Here is a 9,419-nt window from a genome sequence, read left to right as displayed (position 1 = left end):
TTACACAAATATGACACATAAACATGCACACAAACACCTGGGTAAAAACACATACACACACACACACACACACACACACACACACACACACACACACACATACACACACACACACACACACACACACACACACAAGTTAATAATGTTAGCCAAAAAGAGGTTAGTGACTTAACATGCCTTGATTTTTCTTAAATGAAGCACTCTGCAAAACAATGAGAGGGAATCTGTACAGAAGCAAAGTCATGTCTATGATACACTCAGCAAAACAACGTCAGCAAAGGGATGCATTGTAGGATTCCATGAATCCACTCGGTGAAGCCAGTAAGACACTCATTAGATTCCAGGGGTTTATCTTTGTGCAACGAAGGCAAAGGAGTCTAAGTTTTATTTTTAAAATGCTTAACATATTTAACTTTTTATTACTAAAGAGTTCAATTAGAAAACAATAAAGCTGGAGACTGTCCTTCTGTCCTAGGAGTGTATTGGGCCTGAGAAGCTCTGCTCGGAGATAGCTGCCATAGAGAAGATTGGAGGACCTGGTTCCTAGATAATTCCGGAAGTGACATCCTGAGTCACTTCTCCATACCATAGAGCTGGAAGGAGTTGCTGTCAGGGTCCAGGAACTCCTCTGCCTCGAAAGCAAAGCTAGCAGTGACCAACTGGGAGGGGGACAAGAGCATGTGGCTGGATTGGAAGTGGCCACGAAGGTCACATCTGGCTTGGTGTCCTCACCTCCTGACACAGGGGTCTGAGTATCACCTGTGATCCCTTCCAGCATCCAAGAGACAGGCAAGAGAAAGAGTGCTTTGTGAAGGCCCTGCAGCAGAAGACAGACACAGAAGTGGAACTTCAAGAAGAAGCTTGATCCCAGGGCCACTAGAGTCTGAGGACCAGTGGATGGAGAGCCATGATACTCCAGGTAAGTTGGCTTCTGTGGTCCCTCAACCAACACCAATGCTTTCCCACCAGGCCAGGGAACCATCTTTTGTGACTCCGGGGTGCCTGGAATCCTGCCCCCTGACCTCCAAGAGCCCCACACTCCCATCTTAGAAGGATAGGCTGTTGTTTTAGGTTCCTAAGTGTTCTTTCAATAAGAACATCGAAATCCTTGGAGCCCCGTTTTCTCTCATATCTTCAGCTAGCTGTTTTTGAGCGCTCCTTTTGTGCCCCAATATCATACTCGGATTCTAAAGGTACCATGCCTTCTTTGCGATTTTTTCTCACATGTGTGGGCCTCCAAACCCAGGGTCAGAAAGTGGTAATGAATGAGGGAAGGACTGGAAAGGGAAATCTGAGGTCACATGGTAAGATTTGGAAAAGGTGGGTTGGACTATCTATGTTTTCATTCACTTTTAAGTGTTGGCAACATGGTTTCTCTTGGTTTAGAAAGGTATTAATTGTTGAAACACTCCACTGTGAATAACATGTAGCCCAGGTTTCTTGGGTAAGACCACCTCTGGTCTACCCCCTCCCTACTACCACTTTCTGAAGTTTTCATCATGATGAGATAAAACTCATGAGAAGGCACAGTGAGTCAAGTTGTGTGTCTGGCACCTGAAGCAGACAGCATTGTCTTCCTCCTTGTTAATGAATTGGCATTAAAAAAAACAAACAAATAAAAAAACCCCAAAACACTAAAATGCCTGTATAAAATTATAGAAAATAACACCATGATCTTCCTAGCTATGAGCAACTGAACCTCATAACAATTAATTGAGACCAAACCATACAAAGATCTCTGCCTGGGAGGTGACAGAAGATTCAAAGATGCTGGTCAGACAGCTTAAACAAAACAGGAAGTCTCAGGTTCAGTGACAGACCGGGTTTCTAGGAAATATGTTACAGAAAGGCTGAATAAAAAACAAACAAACAAATGATGCTGTCCCAATAAACAAACAAACAAACAAACAAATAAAACAAAAAAAGAAAAACTGAACAAAACCTTACATAAATAACTGGACTTTCAACACACCCACCAATATACATATTGGTACACACATGCTTATGCCACACAAACACATTCTCTCTCTCTCTCTCTCTCTCTCTCTCTCTCTCTCTCTCTCTCTCTCTCTCTCTTTCTCTCTCTCTCTCTGTCTGTCTGTATATATATATGTACCTATCACTCTCTCTGTCCAAAAATCATAAGTGAGTAGAAAATTATGAGGAGATAACAATGGATGGTAGACAAACAGTTGAATGGGGACTATGGAAGGCTTTGTTTAATGTGAGACACTGGACTCTGCTATCCATCCCTTGGGCACTAACACTACTTATGGGGCACATTTCTTAGACTAGGTTGAGAGGGTTAGTGAAATTTCATTCTTGAAGCCTCACATCTCTCACACCAACACTCAGGCTGAGAGAAGCCTTTCTCACATCCCTGTTGATCCAGTCAGCTCCAGAATATAAGCTCTAGGAAAGAACTCTAGCAACAATGACAGAAATAAGTCCTGACAAGTACGTGCTCAGGCTCTTTCAGTGTGAGCTAGGATCTAGGCAGAGTGATGAGACCATCTTGCAATGCAGGGAAAGGGGAGAGAAAGCATACAAGCACCACCAATACACAAACACACAAAAGGCAATGATTTCCTCTCATATGGCAATTACACTGGGATCTAATATTGCAAATTTTGTACTGCCTGTGATCTCACATGACCCCTCAGAAGCAAATGAGCTAAAGCTCTGACTTCATCAATCAACATTCAGTGCTACTACAATGGAGGCAAGCACATGGAACTCATTTAGCATCCTGGCATGTATTTGTATACTATGTGTTCAACCTATCTATCCTAAGGAAATGCAACTTTTAGTTGAGCAGGTTTGTTTACTTCCCAAATATGTAGTTTCTTGAAGGAGGATAACTGCACATAAAGTCTTGGAAATGATCACAGAAATGAACAACTGGATGAGACATAGGAGAGAGCATGGATAAGGTACAGGATGGTTGCTTAGGCTTGACTGTGTTTCAGGTTAGACATGACTGCAACCTTCTCCTCATGATTTATGCACCTTACCTGCTGCTGCTTGGTACATAGGTCATTGGTTTTCAGGCTGCCTTCTTTACACAGCCTCTTTGATTCGTTGGAGCATTTTCTAGTGCAATCTGCTCCACTAGCAACTGTGTTCTCCTTCCACAACATCCTGACTTTGTGCTGGAGATGGTTAGATTCGCTCTGGAGGTGGCAGTGCCGGATTCCGAGTCACAAACAAACAAATGATTACACAAGTCAGCATCTATCTTCCTCCCACTCCTCCAAGGACCATCCCTGCCACAATGTGCCCTGGTGCCCAGTCAGCCCAGACAACTGTCCAGACTGGCAACGGAACATCACATTGAGAGAGGTCAAATCCAGAGGACAGCCATATTTCAGAAGTCGAGGTACATCTGTAAACTGTGACACTAACAGGGACTTAAGTATCTCTCAAGAGGACCTGGAACACACGTGTGCTTCTATGTCCATGTTATTTAAAAATCACCTGTAGGTAGAAGGCAGACCATCTCTAGGAGAAGAGAAGAGACCCAACCAACATACAGTCTTTCTAGGTGTCCCATGGAAACCTTATCTATGTATCTACATTCAAATATACTTTCTTGGAAAGGACAATGATTTGAGTTGCTCACAGACTCTTCACACTTGGCCAGAATGACTTTAAGAGGTAAAAATCTTAGAGCCTTGCTTTGAAGGAGCCAGGCTTCTGGTTTAGAGGCAAACAGTATATAAACTTAGCCCCTACTTTGGTTCAAAGACAAGGATGGGCAGACATATCCTGTGCCTAGTGTTTGGATCACGACCCTGTTAGTCACTTACCAGTAGAATTGATTTTCTTTAGTCAACTCCTTGTACTTGTACAAGGCCTCACTGATGTCCTGAGGCATTCTTTTCAGGTCAGTCATCACCTGGTCATGTTGCATCTTTAGCATGAATGTCCTAATTTTGATTCTGTGGGAGGACATGCCCCAAGGAACAAATAATCCCATGAACTAAGGATACAAGGATCATGTTAATTCAAGCTGAATCGTGGACTACCCCAACACATAGATGCCACGACATTGCTCCATGTTACCAGTTCCACTTGGAGCTTATCAAACTTATTACTCTTTGCCTGGGGTCAGTAGGGGCAGGGAAGTAAAGGCAGGGATTTGACCTACTTTATCTCCCAAAAGGGGCATGAAAAATAGACTAGCTCTCCAAGAAATTTCCAGGAACCTGTGCCGTAGTCCTGGATCCACCTAAAGCCTGTGATGACACATCTGTTTGTAGACAAGGAATTGTCAATCTTTGCTTTTGTTGCTACATAAACTCCCAAAGGACATAATCAGTATCTACAGGATACTACATTTCCAGTGTGCACCTAAGGTGAGCTCAGAGCTCATATGCTGTGCTCCTCAAAGTGAGGCTCCCTCTGTCTTCACTATTTTTGACTGGAAACTGTGTCAAGCAAAATCCCAGGCCCCAGCATACTATACAGACACTCCAGCTCTTAAGTGGAACACACATACACACACACACACTGACACCCCCCTCATAATCAAACACAAGAGAATGCCAAATGAACACACATTATCTGATAGTATAGTGAATAAGATTTGATAAAAGCAGTGATGAACTATGGCCAATCAAGTTATACTGAGAGACAGTATGTGGGACCAGGCCCCTCCAGCTGTTGACAGGAACAGTTGAACCCAAGTTACTTCCAGGTCAACTGCAAACATGATTGGCAATAAACACAGTGTACTTTGCATCTCCCCAAAACTTATACCTGTATAGGATTCTTACAATGCAGGATTAGGGCTCACACACTACAACCTTTATGCCCAGAGTGTAATTCGTACCACAGGCTCTGATTTACCTTTTGAGAAATCAAATTTCCTGAGTCCCATTTCACGACTATCTGAACTTGAAGTTCTGTGTCGAAAATCCATTCAGCAAAATGAATTTGGATGTGTGGACAGGCTGGTGTTGTAGCCTCCTGTGATATGAGGGAATCTGAGGTTAACAGAGAGGGCCCAAGACAGTCAGCAAAGAACTGGGCATAATGACTCCCAGTTGTTCAAATCCTTGTTAGTGTAATTGGCTAGGATTCCCTGGAGTTGTCTCTCCCATTTTTGATCTTCTGGAGATCCCTTTTGAGTGTCTCCATGCTCTTCTTTCTCTGATCCTGCTTATTGGTGGTGGAGGCTTGGGGTGATGCCTTTCCAACAGACCATGTAGGTTGACCAACACTAGTAAACTCGTAGAGGTAATCGGGCAGGGAATGGAGACAACATGCTTTTCCCTTTCTTTGGGGTCTTGTGAGATTATTCATTTGTTGTGTTTTCTTGGGTATAATTACACTCAATCTGTTGGAATTTTGCTTCTAGTATCCTCTGTAGTGCTGAATTAGTGGAAAGATATTGTTTGAATTTGCTTTTGTCGCAGAATATCTTAGTTTCTCCAACTATGGTCATAAAGAGTTTTCTGAGTATAGTAGCCAAGGCTAACTTTTGTGTTCTCTTAGAGTCTGAAAGACCTTTGTCCAAGATCTTTTAGATATTACCATTTCTGGTGACAAGTCTGATGAAATTCTCATAGGTCTTTCTTTGTATGTTACTTGACTTTCTTTCCTTAGAGCTTGTAATATTTTCTTTCTTTATTCTATACATTTATACTTTTGTTTAATATGTGATAGGATGATTTTCTGTATTGGTCCAAATGATTTGGTGTGTTGTAGGTTTCTTGTAAATTTAAGGCCATCTCTGTCTTTAGGTTAAGGACTTTTAAAAATCATATTGTTGAAGATGTTTTCTGGGTCTTTGAACTGTTATCCCTCACCCACTTCTTTTTCCATTATTCTTAGTTTTGTTCTTTTTATTGTTTCCTGCATTTGCTAGATGATTTGAGTTAGGAATTTTTTACTGTGTATATTCTTTGAGTGACTTTTTAATATCATCTATTAATATCATCTATAGTATTTCCTTTGCCTGTGATTCTCTTTTCTATGTTCTGTTGGTGAGGCTTGAATCTGTAGACCCTGATGTTTTTTGTAAGTTGTCCTTCTCCACGGTTGCCCCATTTGTGATTTTTATACCTTTATTTTTACTTTTTCTTTATTGATTTTCTTATGTATTTCCATCCCAAATGTTATCCTCCTTCTCAGTTCCCCCTCCAAAAACCTCATCCCCTCTACTTCTAGCGTTGCCTCTATGTATGAGGGTGCTCCTATACCCCCTCGTCAAAACCCTCCTGCCTCTGTGCCCTAGCATTGCCCAAGCCTGGATCATCATGCCTGTACCGGACCAAGGGCACTCCCTCCTATTGATGCCAGATAAGGCATTCCTCTGCTAGGTATCCAGCTGGAACTCTGGATATCCCCATCATGTACTATGTGCTTGGTGGTTTAGTGCATGTGAGTTTTGCAAGGCTCTGTTTATTTGATTTTGTTGTTCTCCTTATGGGGTTGCAAGAACCTCTGTTCCTTCGGTCCTTGTCCTAACTTCACAATCTAGGTCCACTTGTTCGGTCTCATGTTTGGCTGCATGCATAGCATTTCAAGAGACACCAAATACCAACAGTTACATTTATGAAGTAGCATTGCAATAATTACATGTTGGAGACTTAGATGGCAAGGCTCTGTAGACAAAGGCTTTTTCTCCATGTAACCCACAGTTGGTTTGACGAGAGAGACAGTCCTTGGTTCTAAAATGTTTATTGATTGTTTTTCATGGAAATGAAAGCATAACATGTTTTAAGGTTAGACTAGAAGTTAGGTACCTTGTGAGGAAGGAATGTCTAGGAAGGGAAGCTTATTGACTGAAGCCTACCATCTTCTATTACCTCATTAGCAGGGAGAACCCTATTCTCTTCTAAATAACCACAGGCCATTTTCCTATGTAGAGATTTTGGTCCCATGAAAAGGCCTGGTAGGAAGCAGGTGACACTTTTGCCATCTACTGTGGGTCTGGGACTTCCAACCCACTCAACTTTACCAAATTCTGGACATGGTAGTCTACTGTCCCAGGTGTTAGTCTGAGATTTATAGATGTGAGGAGACACCAGGACATATGTTTAGTATGCGGGTCTCAATGCCTACCCTCCACACTGACACACTGTTTCTAACAAGGCTACAACTCCTAAAAGTACCACTCCCATATTCAAGCCACCACACTCCTCTGCAATCTCCCAAGACATTTACCTCACTCTGTCCTACTGTTTTTCTTTTTCTCCTTCACAAATTATGTTTTCTATTATTTTCTTGAAATATCCTCCTATAACCCAACACTAGTGCATTGCCTTCTATGGATACTGCAGTTTAAATGCACATCTCTAGACATTCAATGTTACCATCCACATAAGACACATGATGTGGTATTTGTCTTTTTGGGTCTGGGTTATATCATTCAAAAATATTATTCATGTGTCCATCCATTAACCTGTAAATTTCATTTATATTGTCATAGTTCATTAACATTGTGTATATGAACCATGTACTCATTTATCCTTTCATCAGTTATATTTATGTCTGGGTTGTTTTGATGTCCTGACTATTGTGAATAAAGCAGGAGGGAACATGAGCACACCCAGGTCTCTGTCTTAGGATAATGCCTTTGGCTATATGCCCTGGAATAGTGTCTGAGTCTGTGTTCTCTTGCTAGAAAGAGACATCAGGACCATGATGGACCTTTTAATGAGAGCATTTAAATGGGGGCCTGCTTACCATTTCAGAACTTTAGTACATTTTTGTCTTGACAGAATCATACAGAGGCAGACATGGTGTTGGAGAAGTAGCTGAGAGTTCTAGATCTGGATCTGCAGGAAGCAGGGATGCTGGCCCTGAGCTGGGCTTTTGAAACTTTAAAGCCCACCCCCACAACAAGGCCATAGCTCTGAATACCATCAAAGAGTGCTATATCCTGTTGACTAAGTATTCAAATATATTCTCATTCAAACCACCACAAATAGTACAGCTGGTTCTTATGGAAGATCTATCTCTAGCAATGTTTTCCAGAACATTTCTCCTGTTTTTCATAATGACTGTACATGTGAATATAAACTCTCTTACCCCACAGTCATGCCAAGAGTTGTGGTCATTTAGTCTACTTGTAATAGCCATTCTGACTGCAGTAAGATACAAGGTTAAAACTATTTTAATTTGCATTTTTCTGATGAAGAAGGATATTAAACATTTAAATACATATCTATGATCCATTTCTTTCTCTTCTTTTGAAGATTCTGTTCAGTTTGACAGAACATAAGAAGGAAGTGTGTTTGAGACTGGGACTCTCTACTTATCCCTGCTGTCCCAGAATCTAGTACATAGACCAGGCTGTCCGGAGGCTCATGCAGTTCTTCTTGCCTCTGCCATCTGACTGCTGGGATTACAGGTGTGCTCTACCATGGACAGCCATAGAACATTCTGAAATGTTTAAATTTAAAATGTTTTAATGTTTAACAGGCAGGTTTCCTGGTGTTTAGTTTTTCACACCATCCGATTGTCTAGAAATGAACTCTCTGTCATATGTACACTTAGTTAAGTTCCTCTCCCATCTCATAGCTGATCTTTCCATTGATTAAGAGTTTGTTTTGCTTTCTTATTCACTGTTTTATTGCTAGGACACACCTTGACCAGGATAACTTATAAAGAAAATATTCAATTGGGTTAGGTCAACAATATAAAAAGGTGATCCAGGATTGTCAAGGTGGGGAACATGTCAGGAGGCAGGCAGGCATGCATACAGACATCATGGCACTAGAGGAGTATGTGAACTTACATTGGATACATATAGAGGAGGCAGAGGAAAGAGATAGATACAGACAGACAGACAGACAGACAGACAGAAACAGAGACAGACAACTGAGAGTGTAGACTGAGATATAGAGAAAAAGAGAGAAACATTGTGAGATCAACAGAGACAGAGAGATAGTGACAAAGACAGGGACAAAGACAGAGGTAGGGACTGGCATGAGCTTTTAAAACCGCAATGCCAACCTCCAGTGCCAAAATTCCTCCAGCAAGGCCATATCTACTAGTCCTTCCTAACACATTTTTATGAGGTAGGTATCAAACATTCAATTATGAAATGACTTTTGAAGGTCATTTTTATCCAAATTTATAATTCAGAAGATTTTAATTACTCAATGTGAATATTTTTATTTCCTGGGATGTATTAGAGAAATACTGTTGTGTATCTTATTTGTTTGTCCGACGTGGTCATGCACAGGAGAGTACATCATAACTGTAGCTAAATTCATGACTATAGAGATAGAGCATGGATACTTTTTTCATCCTGACTTTGGGATCCACATAGTTTGACACATTATCCACATGAAAATCTCAATTTTCTATGGAGCTATGGCTGGCTGGGTACTACTTATGAAGCCTAAACAACATGATACTTGAAGAGTCCCATTCTTGCCTGAAACTTCTAGTGTTACAAGACT

General features: G+C 41.2%; 1 pseudogene; it reads left to right on the top strand.

The window, feature by feature from the left end:
- The first annotated feature begins 588 nt into the window (after positions 1-588).
- Positions 589-9,419, top strand: part of Gm5624 — a 70,779-nt pseudogene continuing 61,948 nt past the window's right edge.

The sequence above is a fragment of the Mus musculus genome, chromosome 14 (assembly GCF_000001635.26).
Source record: "Mus musculus strain C57BL/6J chromosome 14, GRCm38.p6 C57BL/6J".
In the NCBI taxonomy this organism is placed as follows: Eukaryota; Metazoa; Chordata; class Mammalia; order Rodentia; family Muridae; genus Mus; species Mus musculus.
This window is presented reverse-complemented; position numbering and strand designations above follow the sequence as displayed.